We start from the raw sequence: 18,407 nt of genomic DNA, 5'->3' as shown, positions 1-18,407 counted from the left end.
CTGCCAGAGTCATTCATGTCCTGCAACCCCTGCTGTGCTGCAGCGCTGGGATGCAGCTGATGTGCTCTTGTGTCTCTCCTTCTGCAGCTGGGGGTGAGGAGCACACCCAACAAAGTGTGTTTCAAAGGCAAGGAGAGTCAAGTGCAACTGGCCCCTGCTCCTGTTCATGTGTTTATTTGTGCCCCCTTGGAGGACTGTCCTCAGAAGGAATGCTGGGATAGGGAATTGCTCCTGCCAGCCCTGTGGTGCCACAGGAAATGAATCTTTCTCTTTTGTTACCCACCTTGGCTCTAACTAGGGCAAGCCCTGCTTCCTGCTGAACAAGGGATCAATGGAGGTAGATTTCATGAGGGACATGAAATAAGTCCTCCTTTCTTTGGACTTGGAGCCACTGAGAGCCTTTTCATGCCCTCTGAATGGGATATGGGAGGGAACAGGGGAGGAGGAAAAAGAATCCAGGCTGATTTTCTGTGTCACAATCTGACTCCCATTCCTGTTGTTTCAGGGGAGAGTGGTTTACACCACCAGTCAATGACCTTTTCTCAAATGCAAAGTAAATATTTTCTCAGCAGACAAACCATTGTGGAAGCAACAATAGAAGGCAGGGAGGTGGCAGGTATCTGGTACCTGCCAGGTTAGGTCCTGGGGTGGATAACACCAGTGAAGCCAATACAAAGAGACCTCTCTAGCTTTTAGAGAGGGAACTGTCCAGTCTTTCCTCCCCCTCTGCAATAATGTGCTCTGTCCCACTGCACAGAGGTGGGAAGAGCAGAATCTGGCTCACACAGTGAGGAACAAGGAAAGACAAGGCAGGGTCTTCAGTAGGTGTGAGCTCATCTAGCTCCAAGTTGAAGTAAGGAGAGAATTCTCCTGTTTGCCTTGTCTCACTTCTGAGGTACCAGCTAAAGCTTTTTGTGTGTGTGTAGGTAAGAGTCACTCCGGTCAAATACGGTTACTGTGAAGAGATAAAAACCCCACACCAGCACATAGTAGGGCATAAATGTTTGAATCCTCAATTAATCATCTGCACATGTGGAAGAAAAAAAATGTTTGGACTTGAATGAAGTATTGAATTCCATTTGGGTGGGATGATGATCGGTAATGCCACACTGCAGAGTTTTGTTTTGGAAACAAACCGGAGCAATCTAATTCCTTCTTAGCATTGAAGCCATTCTGTAATTTGCAATTTGAAAGTGCAGCTTGGGGGAGCTGATTGCGTTTCTCAGTCCCTGATCCTGAAAGTGAACTTATTGATTTTGGGAGCCAAACTGAGTGTGAGCAGCACTATCTTCACATTCAGAGCCCAGCAAACCCTTCGGGCCTCAGGAATATCGTAGCTGGAAGGAGCTGTGAGGTCTCATTGCTTTTACAGACAGGGGCTCTTGGCTAAGAGGTCCTGTGGGTGATTGCATTGTTGCACATATGGTCTGTACTGCAGGGAGAAGGAAAATTTACTTTCGTGAATTTTTTTTTAATAGCATTAGAACTTGCTATAGCTCAGCCCCCAAATGCCCACTCCATTTTTGAAATCACAGTGGTATTAAACCCTCTTCTGTGTGGTTTTGAAGTAGATTCTCTAAGAGTGTTTTTACCCTTGATATGGGTAGTTTGGTTTGCTTTAGAGCTCCACACCATCTCAGAACTAGTTTGTCTTGAAGCAGGAAGGATTCTTGATGCAGTCCCTCAAGGCCTCATTGTGCTTGTCTCTGCTCAATCACAGTCCTTAGCTAGAGGCGTTCAGTTTTTGGAAGGAGTACTGAAAGGAGCGACTTGCCCCAGGACATGGAGCTGCATGGTGAGAGCAGACTGTAGCTCTCCTGTTGCTGGAGCCAAAGGCTCAGCCATCAGCCAGTCTCCTCCCCGCTTCCTTGTGGAGCCTAAGCCTGACCTAGCACTTGTGTTGTTGATGCCACTGAGATTTCTACTTACGGCCTGTGAATAACCACGTTTGTTGTTCCTTTAGCAGTCGTTCATCTTCTACAATGAGGAACAGACAGAAAAAATTGAGGTTTGGCTTGTTCTATTTATAACTCAAAGCAGTGCTGTTCCTGCTTAGGTGCTTTAACTTTGGGAGATAGGGCCTCCACTTTCCTGTTATTGAACCACACTTTAAGTCAGGAGAATCCTTTGTTTTTATTGTTTTTGTTGGCAAGTGAATGACACTTACTGTTAACTTCAATATCATATTGATGCATGTGTAGTTTTTAAAATCAGTAGCTACTGTCCAGTCCATTCTGCCCCTTCTCATGTAGCAAACTAATATTTTATATGTTTGGCCAGAAAAGCAGCTGTGAATGAGACAGACACATGAGACAGAGCAATGGCAGATCCAGCTCATGATGTATGTTACCAATATGAATAGCTTACCCCTTCCTCCTGCTCCCTGTCTTTCCTGACAAGAGTAATGGAAAGTTAAAAGAATTCTTTAACATATGATAGATACTTAAAGAAACACTTCTTCCTGCAAAATGTGTGCATGGTTATCGACATCGTAAGGAAGAGCATTTTGTCTGGCTCCTGAAGGATGGGAACTCATAAAGCAGTAAATTACACCAATATAGAAGTTAATGTACTTGGCTTTAACACGGATATTTTACTGTTATTATCACTATCGAAAGTGACATCCATCACAGTGACATGCACCCAGAAAGGAAAAAAAAACCTGGTGTAGTTGTGTTTAATAACCCCAATTACAGAGCTTTTCTAATGCCTTTTTTTATAACAGTTTTGCGGTTCCGCATTATCTCCTATTAGTGTGAATTCTCTCCTTTCTATAAATTTCTCAGGATTGCCTCTTCCCCTCCACTTTCCGTAATCACCATTTATTATCCACATGCTTCCCATAAAACAAGGCTATAGGTGATAAAGAGAGATTGACGCTGACCTAGATACAGGCCCACCCTCAGCTTTCTTCTTTCCTCCCCCTCAGCAATAATGTGCTCGTTACAGTGGTGAGGAGGCTTTGTTAAACGGTTCAGCTTCTCCCAGCAGTGGGTGCTAAAAATAGTCTCATTAACTGAAACTTTACTTGATCAGCAAAGGAGCTCTTGGGGAAGAGGTACCAAAATGGACTCAAGAATGTAAATAAACAAGAGGAAATTCCACCCTGCTGCCCTGTCAGCTCCAGAACTAACTCAGGCCTGTGAGGCAACACACAGGCAACGCTCTCTGTCTGTATCTGTGAGCAACAGGAGGCTTCTCCGTCCTCACTGTTGGGTACCTGATGATGATTTTGCTCTCGTAGTTTTGGGGGTTTATTTTAACGTTCTCACATTGAGCCTTTTCCCTAGGCAGCTGAATACTTTGGAGGCCTTGCAAGGCTGCAGCACTTGGAAGTGCACCTGGGGGCTTGAGTACTGAAAATGAGCCCTCCCTTGGAGGTGACGGGTATGGAGAGGTCCCTGGCTCACTGAAGGCAAGGGATTTAGGATAATCTGTGCCTGGCTGCAGGTTGCTGAGCTGTGGCTCTTTTCTAACAGCTTTGTGCAATTCTGTGCATTTCCCTGGAGTCTCCTGGGGTTTCCCAGCCCCAGTAGCTCATTTCTGCCTGCCCAGGCTTCAAGAAGTGCAGTAGAGTGAACTTGTCCCTTCTGCATCACTTCCTGAGCCCAGGGCCCTGCCAAGCAGGACACATCTGTGATATCTGTGGAAACCTGGGGCAGTTGCACAGGTTAGAGATCCTGAGGAATGGCCAAGTAGTGCTCACTGAACAACTGAGACATGCTTGAAATAAAGCTCTGCCTGTTTCTACCTACCTTGAGCTGAGTTTAACTCTACCCTTTGGTGAAAACCAAAGGGAAATCCAGCTCCCCCAGACAGGAGGAGGCATGAGAGGGAGCAGGTGGCAGGCTCTTCACCTCTCCTTTCCCGGTCAGACTGTGACACGAGCCATGTACAAAGACCTGTTTTGGGGGAAGACTTTTGCAAACCATACCAGATGAAGTTGTCCAGGCAATTGGCATAGACTGCCCGTGTGGTGCAGCAGATCTGTTTATCCTACCAGATTTTCATGGAATATGATTTGTGGTTCCTTCAGGGAATTCTTGTAGTTTTTATGTGTTGACTTCTTAGTATCCTCACTTTGCTTTGGTCATCATTAGTAATGAAAAAAGTCTATAAAGAATAACTAAGCCTACTTTGGTAATAGGCTGTGCTTTGGTTAGCAAGGGAAAAGCCTTTACCAAATGCCATGTTAGAAGTGAACTATTGGTTTGATTGCCTCACTGCTGCCCTCACTGTTGTTTATATGACCAATATGTGAATCCTTTGTATAGTGGATATATGTAGCAATGTAAGGGAAGCAGTAGCATTTCTGAAGGTCCCTTGGTGGCCACCAGTCTGAACATCCCTCAAAACTTATTGCTGATTCAATTTAGATGGGGCATTGCTGGGAAAGGCTTGTTTCCTCTGCTGGTTTTCCTGCTCACAGTAGGACAGATTACTGGTAATTATCTGTCATCCTTGTGAGCCCAATCCTAGGGCTGCACCTTGACTTGGGAATGTGACTTTGGCCACACAGGGGCAAAGCCAAGGACTTGTGAGGGCCATCCCAGGGCTGTGAAAGCTGCAGATGCTTCTGTCAAACTGTGGCTCTGCAGGGCAGGAAACTCCCTCTTCCTCCTGCCCAAGATGCCAGGAAATCAGCAGAGGAAGAGAAGTCAGAGTTCACACATGAGGATCAGTATGAGTAGGTGGGCTGGAGGCACCTGGGCTGCCCCTGTTCACCTCAGTGCTGTCAGCCCTGCTCTTGCTGTGCTGGAAAGGGCCTACTCTGACCTCCTGGCTCAGGCCACCACGGCATGAGGCCCCTTGCTGCCATATCTGAGCGAGGGAGGATCTTCCTATGCAGCAGGACATTGGGCAAAGCAGGGAAATGTCTGCAGGCTGTGTGGCTGCCTGGGCTTCCCAGGCAGTTACTTGGGCTGTATGACAGTAGCAAAGAGTATGTCCTTGCCATACTTGCTTGTTTGATATGGCCTCTCCACGATCTGCCATGTGGGCTTCTGAGCCCAGGCAGGAAGAGCAGTTGCTGTGCAGCCAGATGGTTTCACTTTTTTTCCGGGAGATTAATTAGCTGGCATCAACTGGCCCTGGCATCTGAGGAACAAGTACTTATGGCAACAAATGAGCTGTCAGTTGTCCCCTCCTGAGCCTCCTGAAGGAGTTCAATAGACTTTTCCCTAGGCCTTTGGTACTTAGATGCTGTGTGCTCACGTATGTTACCTGTCCCGGTTCTTGACGTGTCTGTTGAAGCTTGTGTAAGGATATGTAGATGTGTTAAGGGAGGATTGACCAGAGTTTGGGTGTATTTTCAGGATCCCCTGCATCTGTGAGGAGAAGTTCTGCTGCCAACTTCACGATACCACCTCTTCCTCCATAGTGGAAAGACTTCTGGGCCTGCTGAGAGCTGCCTGGTCGTGTGGGATGGTGGCAGGGATGTGACTACAGAGGAATGCATATGCTTGTCTCCTGGGAGCCCCCACAGCCCTGCAGAAGTGCTCTCAATAGCTACCAGTGAGTAAGTCTTCAGAGTATGAATTTCTTGGATCAGATGCTGTACAGCTCATGCCTGGTTGGGCCTTAATGAATGGGAAATGGCATTTGCAAGGCTGTAAACTTGGCTGCACTGAGTAGATGGCACCGAAGGTAAAAAATGGATTTAAAGACTATCCTTTCAAGCCATGACTTGTTTGGGAGATGATGAAGTTTGTGTAATGGGCATGTATATGTTTTAAGGGAGGGTTGACCAGAGTTAGGTACAATTTGAGGATCCCCTGCCTCCATAAGGAAAAGATCTGCTACCAACTTCACAAATAGCCCCTCTTCCTGCCACGGAGGAAAGACTTCTGTCAGAAGCACTAAATTAGGTACTCTTGCCAAACTGGAGATTTTATAGCAATTGCTGTATTGTGAAGGAAGATTAAATAAAACCTATGGAGCTTCAGAAATAAAGGGTTCAGTGACGCCACAGCTTCCCATGAGTTTGTTCTGAAATCCGTGCCCAGTGCTGGAGCACATGGACCTGTCTGTTCAGTTCCTTACTCATGGGCAGTGAGGTTTAGCTCATTCCCTTTGTGCAAGTCTCCGCTTGTTTCCTGTACCCATTTGTGACCTTCCTGGGAGGGCTGGAAGCCCCAGGGTTTTCCCTTGAGGGACGATTGCTCATCCTTGAATAAGATGTTTACTCTTGCCTGTAATTGCATGGGGCTTGAGCAGCGCCAAACCCCAGCTGTGCTTCCTTCCCGTCTCATTGCTTTCATTAGAGACATGGGTGTGTGCGTTGCTTGGGGAGTTTCAAGTTGTGGCATGATAAGCCCCATCTTCAGGCACTTTCTCAATCTAGTTTGTTGGGAGCAGGTTTTGCTTTTTGTTGTCCATTCATTGCAGTCTCCAGTGTACATCAGGGTCTCCTGACCTTTCTCTGCTGCCCTGACTCCCTTCTGGCTCCCAGTACATTTGGGAACCATTTACTGGTTTTAAAATTGGAGGAGAGTCATTCTTTATTCTGCTTTGAAAAATGGGGAGGTTTGGAGCAAGAGAAGAGAAAGGACTATGGGTCTGTTCCAGTATTTGTTTTGCTTATTGGAAAACAAAACCATTTACCAGACTGCTTTCAGAAACCAGCAATCCGTAAGCTTGGTTTTCATTAAAATGGCACTCACTGTTTTCCCCCTGAGTATTTAGTGACATTTTTCAAAATTTTCTGAGCACAATAACTGTATTTTTTATCAATTTTTCTTCTGACTCTGTGACCGCAATGAAGTTTAGGAAACTATAATTTATTATGGGTTAAAAAATATTGCATGAATCTGACTGCTTTCCTTGCTTGCTGGATCATACTGTGATTCTTCTCCCAGTTGCAAAACAGCATTGTAAATGCTGCTTTCAGACTCTGTGGGATGTTCCCCAAATGGCTTGGAGAGCTGCTCTCTGTCATCCATTGCTCAGCTCTGTTGCTGAGACCCTGACAGAGAAATTCTTTTGTCTCTTCCCCAGACTCTAAAAATGGAAGGGTTTGTGGTGTTTTAGATTTACCTTTATCAGCTCTCAGTGTTGGTCAGAACTTTGGGAGTAGACTTCTTTCCAGCCCTTCCTTTTCCTTTTTTCTTTCTTGTTCTTTCTTTCTTTCTTTTTGAGATTTCTCTTCTTGTGGCACATCAGAACTGAAAAATAAGGTGTCCTGGTGATCGTAAAAGTAGTCCTCCTGCAAAGCCATCCCTCATACATCAACATTAGCAGACTCCAGAGGCTGTTTAGTGTTCCTTCCAGGATGGGGGTAGTGGGGAGAAAAGGTGATTTCCCCTTGAAAGAGGATTCTCCTGAAGTCTGTGCTTGCTTTGGAGACAGTGAGTGATGAGGCTGTCTTGGAACTGACCCTAGTTACTGATCAGCTTTTGGGTAATGGTGGCTGTAGGTCACTGTTTAATTTACCTCACTGCAATCTGAGCTCTGGGCTGTAAGTGCACAGTACCCATCTTGTTATCAGTCAGCTGAGCCCTACATGTCTGTTGCCAGAGAAGTCCCCAGGTATCTTCTAAGGCACCTGAGAGATGGTCAGGTTTGGTTAACAAAACCTTTGCATGGGTTATTTTCTTCATCCTTTCCTAGAGGGGCTGTTGTCTTCCCATTTTCCTAGGACACATGGTGGCATTTCATTCCTCTGAGGTCATCTATTTGTTGCCTTACCCTACCAGAGAACATGGATTCCTCACTGCCTTACAGTGAGACTGCAAGGTTTTTAAAGAACATGCCATAAATCATGCATGGTTATGGATTAAAAGGTAGAAGTGATTAAGTAAAATCTATGATGATCATACAGGAGGAAACTGTGAGCTGCTGTTAATCTTAGCAGAGATGCAAATGACCATCTGAGATGGAAGTCCATAGAGAAAAGAGCCTTGATATATTTATTCATTTCCATTTGCTCCTGAAATGGGTATCTTAAGGCACAAATTTATTTTAAAAATCCAGTTTCTTTTTCAGTTTATGGCCTGAACTTTCATAACTAGATGTGTAAATAATGCACAAAGGATCTCGATATTCTCCTGCGTGTTAAACTGCTGCAGCCAGTGTAATTGCCTGCAAATATTGTGTGCAGCACCAAGGGAAAAATCAGGTCTGCTCTGTATTTATTGTATTTCAATCACCTTTGCTTGAGTCAGCTTTGCTTCATCTCTCTCACACCCTTAACCCAAAGCTGTATTGTTTGGGTTCCTAGTAGAACTGGTTGGGAGTCTTTTGAGATGATTATTAGTAAATTATGTATATGGTGACTTTTAATAGAGAAATGTAAATTTTGGTTACAATTTTTGTGGCTACCTCTTCTACAGGGAGAGACACCTGCTCACTCCAGTACAGCCTTGGATCACACACTCAAACTAAGCTGTAAAAATTCCAACTCCAGACCCAGCCTCACAGATCTCAGCCTCTTTCCCTGTCAGCTTTCAACTGTTGGCTTTTCTTGGATAAACATGTGGGGTTGGGTATGCTCTCAGCTATGGGAGCACCTTTCTTTGTCCTTTTTTCTTGGATTTTTGGTGGTTTTGTTTTGTTTTGTTTTTTTTTAAGGGTTCAAATTTATGCCACATCAAATGTTAAATAATCAGTCCTTGAAACACATTGCACAAAGGCAAATATTTTTCTCTGGATGACTTTTAATTCATGACTGAGAGAGAGATGACTTCCAAGAGATTAAGCAGGGAAAGTGGTATCTGCTCTTGGATTGTGAAAGTTTCTACCTCTGAGGGGGCTCTTTGAGACTCCTCTCAACACCTGCCCACTGTTGCAACTTGCAGGGAACCAAACTGCTTCTTGCCATGGTAGAGCGGCTGCTTGAGGGAGCCAGGCCTGGGCAACTACATGAGGTTTTAGATCTGATTTAGTCATTTCTAGCCCAAAATGATGGCACAAATTGAAGCACCTAAGAAATCTGGGACTGGTCCTGCTTGAAAGTTTGTGAACATATAGGCAACTGGAAGTAGCAGTTTGCCTCAGTATCTGTATCTACATTCAGGCAAGGCTTCTGGTTGGCAGGAGTGAGCCCGGCTGATCTCAAACAGTGAGATGTAACACACTTTTTTTCTCTTTGTTGTTTTTGAGAAGTAAGTATTTCACCTTCAAAACAGGAAAGTTCTCTTGTGTTTGTGTGTGAATACCCACAAACTGGAAAGGCCAAATCTCTTGCTTTTCCTGTCCCCAGTGCAATTTGTAGGGAGCTGCCTTTGCTTGCCCACATCCCCAGCTTCACTAAAGGGCTGTGTTTGCAAAACTCTCCATGCCTGATCAGGCAAACTCTGAGTTTGATTTATGCACAGACTGTTTGAGGTTCAGGCATAAAATCTAGGAGGGCTGATTTTATTTTTGTTGAGGGGGGCTTGGATTCCAGGCTGCCAGAATTGATGGCACTGACTTGTATATCTTCTCTACTGAAGCCAGCTGACAGTTTTAAACCATCGTTAAATCAAACTTCTGTGGTTAAGATTTACTGGGAGCTTTTTACAAATGAAATGCAAAATCTGGTGCTCTCCAGGTGGAAGACAAATCCTTGAATCTGTCTTTCTGTACACTGACAGAAATGTGGGGCTTTCAGGTACATATTTATGTGTACATGCTGCTGAGCCCTGCAGTGGTGACAGACACTTCCAAATGGCCCTGCTCAGAAAGGAGAGGTATCTCAGTGTTTGAAGGCAGATCCTTGCCAGCCTCATAGATTTATGGGAACGAGGGCCCAGAAGTAGGTGAATGGGACAGGTACCTATAAATATAATGAGCCAGTCTTGCACACAGGCAGAACAGCTACATCTAGCTTTATAAATAACAGCAGCCTTTTAGTTTCCTAGGAGGTCTGGCAGCCTTACAAATGAATGTGCTGCTAGTTGTCTGAGACCAGACATCGGAAAGCTGTCCATGAGTGCTCTTGGCCCACTGTCTCTTTTTTTCCCTGTCCCCATTCCCTCTCTTGGTGGGAGTGGTTTTTTTGCTGTTTTTGGTTACTGCAACACAGATCCTGCCTGGCCTGCAATCTCTCACTGTTGCTTGCTGGAGATGAATGATTCATCAGGCCCAACCTGATAAAATTGTGCAAGCCAGTCACCAAAGTTAATCAGACCAAAAGGAAAGAGAGGAGGGAAGGGAAAAACAAAAACAGAAGGGGCCCCAGAGCAAGTTCTAATTTTCGAACCTCCCCTGGGAATTTAAAAATGCATATATTAATGTTCTCAGCCTGGGTTCTCCATCCTCCTCCTCCAGCCTTCATTGGGAAATCCGAGAGCAACCCAGGCGATGGGTTTTAAAGTGCAACTTCCGATGTTGCAATGCTGAGGAGCAGCGTGATCCAACAGGCTCCGGCTGCGGCCGCCGGCGCGCTCCTGGCGCCCGGTTTGTTAATGGTGCTGGGGAGCAGGAGGCTGTGGTTGCAACCTGCTAATCACTTCCACTCGGATTTGTTGTGTCACACACGGCAAGGACGGAGGTGAGGGGGCCGGGGAGCTGCTGACATGAATCATGCAGTGCTCTGCTGTGTAATTAGGAAGGAGCCCTGTGGTTCTTGGTGCACTGGTGAGATTTCTCAGGCCTGAAACATAATAAAGACTGCCACCCACTTCAGCAGGGAATTAGTATCGTCCTGGCTGATCCCAAAAGAGGATGAGAGGCCTGGCTGCTTGGGACCAGGGGGAATTTGGGTTTGGCCAGACAAGGCAAGGCGGATCGGAAGGTCACTGCCGTGGTGGGGAGGAGAGACCTAGGAGGGAGAGCAGCAACTGGGAGGAGGGTGCCTGGGGGAGCTCTGTGAGAAATCTATCACTCCCTACTTGGAGCATGGCTGCAGTAATCCTGCTCAGATCCACCTAAGTGTGACTAAGTAAGACAGAGTTGCACAAGTGGTTGCAATGTCTCCCCTGCCTGGTTGCTGTGATGCTCAAGGGGTTCCCAGGGTGCTGTTTCTGTCTCTGCAGCTGAAGAATATCCTTTAGTTTCTCTCAGCTGGTTGCAGCAGTTGAGTTGGCAGTGGGATGCTGTGCAGGACTCACCAGCTTCAAGCCTGGCAGGCCCCTCTTGGCCACCTGTGCCATTGGGGGCTAGTGAGAGGATTACCATTACAGTCACTTCTCTGCCAGTTCGTGTAGCTGTGCTTGGCATCCTTGGTGCTTTTGGCTGCAGGAGTTACAGTGAGCTCTTAGTGAGCATGAGGAAATGTGTTAAATCCTGAAACCTTCCAGAATGAAGAGACTAACCAGTCAGAGAGAATGCTTCAAGGGATTTCATCAAATTGTTCTGCAATTCTTTCTAGCCTCTGAATCCACATTGCAATAGAGAGGCGTTCCTTTTACTCTCTCCCATTTTAAGTTCATTTTAGTTTAGTTCAGTTGGTATATTTAGTATTTAACAATATTGTATCAAAACAGCATCTCCACATGATTTTAATTTAGAATTACATTACTGTGATACTGTCAGGATAAAACCACGTCCCAGACCCTGAGCTGCTGTGAATGAGCAACAATCCACTGATTTCAGCAGGGCAGCACCAAATTTATTCTAGCCAAGGATCTGGCCCACCCTTGCTTAAAAGGAAAACCCATTTCCTCACCCTGGTTGCTGAAACATTGCATATCAAGATGGGATGTGTCTAAACCACCTCCTTTTACTTTTCACCACTTGTGTCATTTTGTTTGTGTTTTCCACTGCTCCTCGTTTTTTGCTGGGGCAGTGAAACTTTTCTGTTGGTGATAATTTCACTCTAAGCTTACAAGCCTTGGCACAGCTCAGTTTTGGGAGGATGGGTTTAATGTTGCACTGAATATGAAAAATGAGATTATCTTCTGCAAAATAAGGCTTCTGGCTGTAATGTTTTAGTTCTTGTACATAACCTTCATGCTACACGAGGGAGGGAGGGAGGGGGGAGGGGGAATGGGGGATGTTTCCTACTGTTTTTTCTTCTTTACGTGGTGCTCAAAGAAGCCAAAGGTTGGCGTGTGATTGCACTCCTCAACTCAGAGAGCACCTTAAGAGCTGGATACCTCTTGAGACAAATTAGAGAATTTCAGACTGACTCTTGTGCAACTTCTCTGCAAGAAATACTTTTCATGGGCTCAATGAGAGGTACTTCATATCTGTGAAAATGCATCTGCTTTCCACAGCACAGTTGTATTTTTCTGTTAGTGCTGTCAAACTGCTTTGTTTGAGCACCACAGATGGCAGCTGCATTATCCACTGTATCCCTTCCTTATGAAGGGAGACGTGATGATGTGTGAGAGAGGGAGTCCGGCTCTGATTTCTGATCCAAACAGCCCCAGGAGTTCTTAGGCTCAGGGCAAGGTGACCCTGTCTGTGCAACAGTATAGTCCACATGTTTGAGAGCAATCCCACTGAAGGTAGTGGCTTATGCCTAGGTGACACTGCAACCCAGGCACCTTCCCATGGTAAAAGGAAGAAACGCTCTTTTTGGCAGGTAAGAGGAAAACCAATGGTGTATAATGTTGTGGGTTGGGTGTAGCTGCCACTCTTCATTTACTGCAGCTGTAAGAAATTATTCACACTCCTTTGTGGAATCAGGGAGCTGAAACAATGGTGACCTCCACCCCGAGCACACGTCACTGCCCAAAACAACGGCACAGCCCCAGCCTGCCTAGGTGTGGACAGGTTTCCTTGGCTATTGGCTTGGGAAAGCCCGGCAGGAAAGGCAGGGAGGCAGCTGGGGAGAGCCTCGGGCAGAGAAGCAGTCGGTGCTTTGTGGGCTGACTGACGGTGAAGAGGGAGCGGAAACAGGAGCAAATAAACTGGGTCCAGCAGGGGGGGGGGAGAGATTTTGTACCTGCTTCCTACGTGAGCAGGAGTTCTGCAAAGAATTAACTGGCACTGCTGAGAGGCAGGATCCACATATGGAGTCAACCCAAGGCTCTGGTTATCCACTTGTCTGAAAGAAAGTCTCTAAAGAAAATGTAATGAGTTGGAAAACAGAAGGCATTGGCAGGAGAACAGCCATTTACCGGAATATATTTGTTGTATGGCAGTAAATGGAGGAGCCTGACTTGCCTGGCCCTGTGCAAATCCCACTAAGCATTTACAAACCCTGAAGTGATGACTGACACAGAGCAGAGGGGCAGCAGAGGGAGAGTAAAGTGCTTTGAATGTCTCCTTTTCATTTGACTCAGTTCCAGGACGACATAGTCCACCCTAGATTAAAAATAACTACAGAAAGGAGTAGAGCACTTATTTGGGGTTTTTTGTTTGTTTTTCCTTTTTTTTTTTTAATTAAACTTCAGGTTATCTTTTGGGAGTATCACAGGTTTGATTCAGCCTCCTTATTTAACTTTCATGATAGCCTGTCTTTGGAATTATAGCATTGTGGCTGATGTAATACTGTAGTGACTGGCAGCTGTGACAAGGACCTTGGGCTGCCTTCCTCATTTTAACTTGAAACTGTAAGGAAGACTTAGCAGTGTCCTTGTTTTTACCCAGAAATGCTTTTCATCCACAGGCCAGAGACAGTAGAGCCTAATGGATCAATACTGCTTTGGGACCCAAGAGGTGTGACTTCTATCTCTCAGTGCAAGTTTTTGGGAGGACTTGGTGGGAGCAGGGATTGATGTCTGCTGTAGCTTTCTGTCACTTCTTTCAGTTGTCTTTGCAGGTATGTCAGTAGAAACACCTACCCTCTGTCCTTTTGAGTCTGGTTTGTGAATGAATCCACGTATTTCTTGGTTTTCTCCGTTACCTCCTTGTGCTGCCTCACAGCACTATCTCTCCCCCACCCTTTAGGGTGGCTACGGTTGTTCCCGGTGTGTGAGCGAGGGAATGTTACACTTCCTTGTAAGGAGTGTCCACTGGCCTTACCTGCTGCTGCTTTGCCTTGCAGGGAACGTGACTTGCACAGATCCTGTTGCTTATCTCCTGTGTGAGGAAGAAAATGTCCCCATCCAGCAGTGAGGTAGGAGTGACCACTCTTACAAAGAGATGGGGCTTTGCTGCTGATATTTGTTGTGATGTGTGGAGCCCTCCCATCAGAGATGGGAGCCTCTTGTACTATGCATGCACAGAGAGAGAGATTGTTCTAAATCACAAAAGATATTAGGATGGATAAGGGGAAAGTTGGGAAAAGTGGCTCATAGGCCCAGCAAAGTCAGTTAAGTGTGCACAAAACTTGCTCCTTCAGCTCAAAATCCCTGGTTTGGACACATCATTGCTATAGTTTCACGTGGAGCAGGTGGATGCAGCCAGGGAAGATGGCTGAGCCCATGACTGCTGCAGTGGTTTTCTGTACTGTTAGTTTTCTGTCAGTTCAGTGAATTGAATTGGCTCATGGAGGCACCTCCAGTGCTGGAGACATGAGCCTACAGAGTCACAGTGCAATCCAGACTGGCCCTTCCAACAGCTGTTAGATTAAGCCACTCCGGTTTACTCAATCCTGGTGCCTTTTCTTCCCTTCACTGGTGGGTCCAATTTACAGGAGTCTCCCTGGGGACTGAAGAAGTAGAGACCACGCTTTTGAGTGCAATCCATGCACTGCTGTTTGCCACTGATGAAACTATCTATGTGAAAGCACACAAGCAAGTGGGTAGCTCACAGGTGGAGGGGAACTCCTGAAGGGAAAGAGGAAAACAAGGAGTGTCTCGAGGGTGTTTATGAGGGCTATTCACAGAAGTTGGCCCTGCAGTGGGAACTGATGAAGACTTAACTTACAGTCCTTCATGGTTTTATTTTCCATGGGTTTTTTAGATTCAGTTTGTGCTCTCTCCATCCTGGGGTGGAGATTGCAGCACCTCCTCAGCACAGTACCTGAAGCAGCTCTTGAATAGTTTGCCAGACTCCTGCAGTTCTCACCAGAGCTGGGGTTTCACCTCCTATTCTTCTGTCTGACTGTGTGAGATGGATTGAAATTGCAGGGTTTCCTTGCACACATTTGTTTCTTTCTGATGTTTCATCACATTTCCCTGCTTTTAGGCAGGCTGTTATGGCTGATACAGCATGAAACTTTGGAAGGGGAAGGCTTTCTTAGGTAGTTGAGGATTAGGAAGGGATAGGTAGATTGCTTGGGGGGCTTGTAGTATCTGTCCCTGGAACCCTTTAGGAAGAGGTTGTCTATGTGCTTCAGCCATGCTACATGACAGTGGGGCCTGTTTTAAGGTAGGATGTGAACAGCTTGTCCTTGCACCATTCCTTCACCTCTGCTTTGCAAACAGTGCTTGCTAAGATAACCAGCAATGACAAATGCTTACGGAATATTGCAGGTGTGTGAATAACCACCTAAGAAGTATTTGGAAATAGCCTCTCTCAGTATTCTGAGTTTGAATTTCCAAACAGGAGCTCCAAATAAGTAAGCAAGAGGGAGACACGTGTTCTCTTAGCTGTGGGTACCCTTTGGTGAAGGGGTGTGGGCAGAAAACCCATGCAGAGGCTGTTAGTAATCCTTGCAGGCTCTGATGTGGTCACGCAGAACCAGAGGCTTTGTGTTATATGTGAATGCAACAACTTTACTTTCTAATACTTGGCTGGTTTTATAAATCATCTTCCTTTTTCCCTGCTCTTGTTTTCTCTCATGAAATCACCATTTCTTGTTGGTTTGTGGTGTTTTAGTGACTAGAGAGGAATGTAGGCTTCTCAGAAGCACACAAGCTGTTTCGCTCTTCAGTAGTGTCCCTCCTTTGCTCGTGGACAGCAGGGACCCAGGTGGAGAGAATCAGAGTCAGGAGGCTAAGGAGAGCCATGGGCATAAAAGAAAGCCTCTGAAGCAGGATGGAGTGGCAGCAAAGCTGCATTTTCTCAAGGGATCTGTGCATTGTAAGAAATGAGGTGATCCTGCCATCTTCTCTGCAGCGGGTAATTGGATAGTTTTTGTGTGCTTTCCTCGTTCTTTGTGACCCAGAACGTGTTTCTCTTCCCAGCCCTTAGCTCGCTCTTTGCTCTGAGTCTTTTGATTTGTTCTTTCTTGTTCTCTTCTGCTTTTGTGCATGAAGCACAGGCCAGAGGTGCCTGCTACCCCTCTGATATCTCCTCAGCACAGCTGATGCCGGCCAGGCTTTGAAACAGAAGCAGCTGCAACATGGGGCCTCCCCAGCAGGTCTCCTGTCCTGCTTCCCTTCCGTCTCCGTGCAGGCATCCGGAGGAGCCAGGCTCACAGTGCCATAGCTGCAGCTTCAGCCAGCCACAAGTCGTCTGCAGTTTGCCTCCTGTGACACTGACTCACAGGAGGGAGGAAGGTCTTGATTCACTGTCTCATGGGAAATGCTCTGGCTCCAGGCTTCCCTTAGCATTTCCTCGCTTAGAGACCAGCTCAGCAAAGGACTTGAATACAGTTGGTTGAGCTGCTGTCTGCAGCTCACTGCCCCCCTGCCAACAGGACAGAAAATGTCCTTGTGGCACTGACAGTTGTTTCCTGAAGAAGTGTCAACTGTGTGAAGTGGAGTTGGTTGGATATTCCCTATTCATGGCAAATACTAAAAATACTTGTTATAAATTATGACTGTTGTGGCAGAATATTTTTTTCCTTTTCAGTTTTTGTAAACTCTTTCACTTCATTAGTAGGGAAATATGCCTGTGTGATGGGGAGAGAGTTCTTTTTCCCTGCTGCCAAAAGAAATGCAACATTTTAGGGAGAGAGAAAAACTTCTCATTGCTTTCATGATTACTTGGAACTTCAGAAAAAGTGCCTACCTCTATTTTTTCTACTCCTGTGGAGATTTTCCACTTAGCCACCACCTTGGAGGTGCTGGCCAGCTCTGCCTTGGCTTTGATCCAAAGTGTCTCTGATCTGCAAAACTGTCCTGGAAACATCACTAGAATAGCCTTTCCTGTGAGATTTATGCTTCCTGCTGGGCTGACAATGTGGTCAGATTCGGCGGGATTTCCCCTCTGGTGAGTGGGACATGCTGTGTCTGCTTGGTAACTGAGGTCTCAGGCTCCTTCTGAGCAGAGGAGGAAACTGTGAAGACCAGGTTCTACTTAAATACTCAAGGTTTTCACTCTGGGTGTTTTACTAGTAAGTATTATGTTAAATCCTGCATGGGTGGAAGTCAGCCTTTAGATTTGTTAATCTTATGAAGGAAATTTATTGTTTGGAGTATTGTGTTGGGAGCCCAGAGAAATATTTTGGGAAAACTAAGAATGGAAGATCGGCCATCTGGCCATGGCTGGGCAGTGTTGCTTCATTCCTTTATTCCTTCTTTAACCTGCTATTGGCTCACTTGTGGCAGGTAGTACAGCTGGAGATACCCTGATAGCATCACTCAGACATCAGGTGCTCTGATGGTGTTAGGGGCACTGCGTACCTGTCTCAGACATACAGCAAGAGGACAGCTCAGACAGTCTCCTTTTAATTTCCTCCCTTCCCAACAAAAAACCTGGAGCCCTGTAGCTCCAGTTGTGCAGAACTGGGTTGGGACTCAGAGAACCCATTCATTTTACATCCGTGCACCAGCCACCATTCGAGTGAGTGGTTCTGCGTCATTCAAGGTGATGTTGAAACTCTAAAGCCTCTTCCTAAATCCCTGATGCCTCCTGTCTCTCTCCCTGAGATCTGATGTGTTGCAGACCTTGCATTTATGGAATTTGCTAGGCTGGAAGATGCAGCCTTGCTGTTAGATCACATTTACAGATGGCTCATGCAAGACTTAAGCCCATATTATGTTTGTTCCTCTGTGATGCTTGTATTTGTCTTGTACTTTGTCTGGGAATTCGGATTGTGTGTCTTGGCTGGGCTCTGTTGTATATGTGTAATCCCGGTTTCTTTGCTCTCCTGCAGGGACTTGCTAGGGAACAGGAAGTAAATGGAGTGTCTTGTAGAGACAACTTGTAGGGAGAGCAGACTGCCAGCCAAAAACCCATCCAGCTACAAAAGCAGCTGTTTCAGCCCAAAGAATATGTAAGCACAATTATTTTCTTAGCACCTCATCATGCTTCCTGCAGGAACTTGGGCTGTCAGACAGGTTTTCCATCCTGGTAGGCTGGGAAACACAGGGTGCTTATTTAGATTAGTTGGTGAATACTGCTTGGTGATCCCGTGGCTGAGGGGGCTGCATGTGGGTAAGGGGGAAGAAAAGGTTTCAAGGCATGGAAAGGGGAAGACTTGGGCCAAATCAATAATGGAGGTTTGGAGGCAGATTTCAGCCTTTTTCCTGTGCCTGCTAATTCCAAACCCAAACTAGAGCAGGTTTGCTTTGCAGCTGGATCTGGGACGTGTGTGTGTGCACATGCCTCAGGCACAAGAGAAAGCAGGAATTTTTCTAGGCTGTGACGCACAGTCTACCTGGAGGACTGGCTTTGTCCTGGCTTTGGGCTGCAGGGACGAGTCCCAGCTGTCCAAGCATCAGTCCTGTCTGGAACCTCTCCTACACTGAGAAGTACCTGGAATTAATAAGAGGGAGTGTCATTTGGGAGAGACTAATTGGCACAGCAAGGGAGTGATCTGCTCC

The sequence above is a fragment of the Lepidothrix coronata genome, unplaced genomic scaffold (assembly GCF_001604755.1).
Source record: "Lepidothrix coronata isolate B3197 unplaced genomic scaffold, Lepidothrix_coronata-1.0 Scaffold78, whole genome shotgun sequence".
In the NCBI taxonomy this organism is placed as follows: Eukaryota; Metazoa; Chordata; class Aves; order Passeriformes; family Pipridae; genus Lepidothrix; species Lepidothrix coronata.
This window is presented reverse-complemented; position numbering follows the sequence as displayed.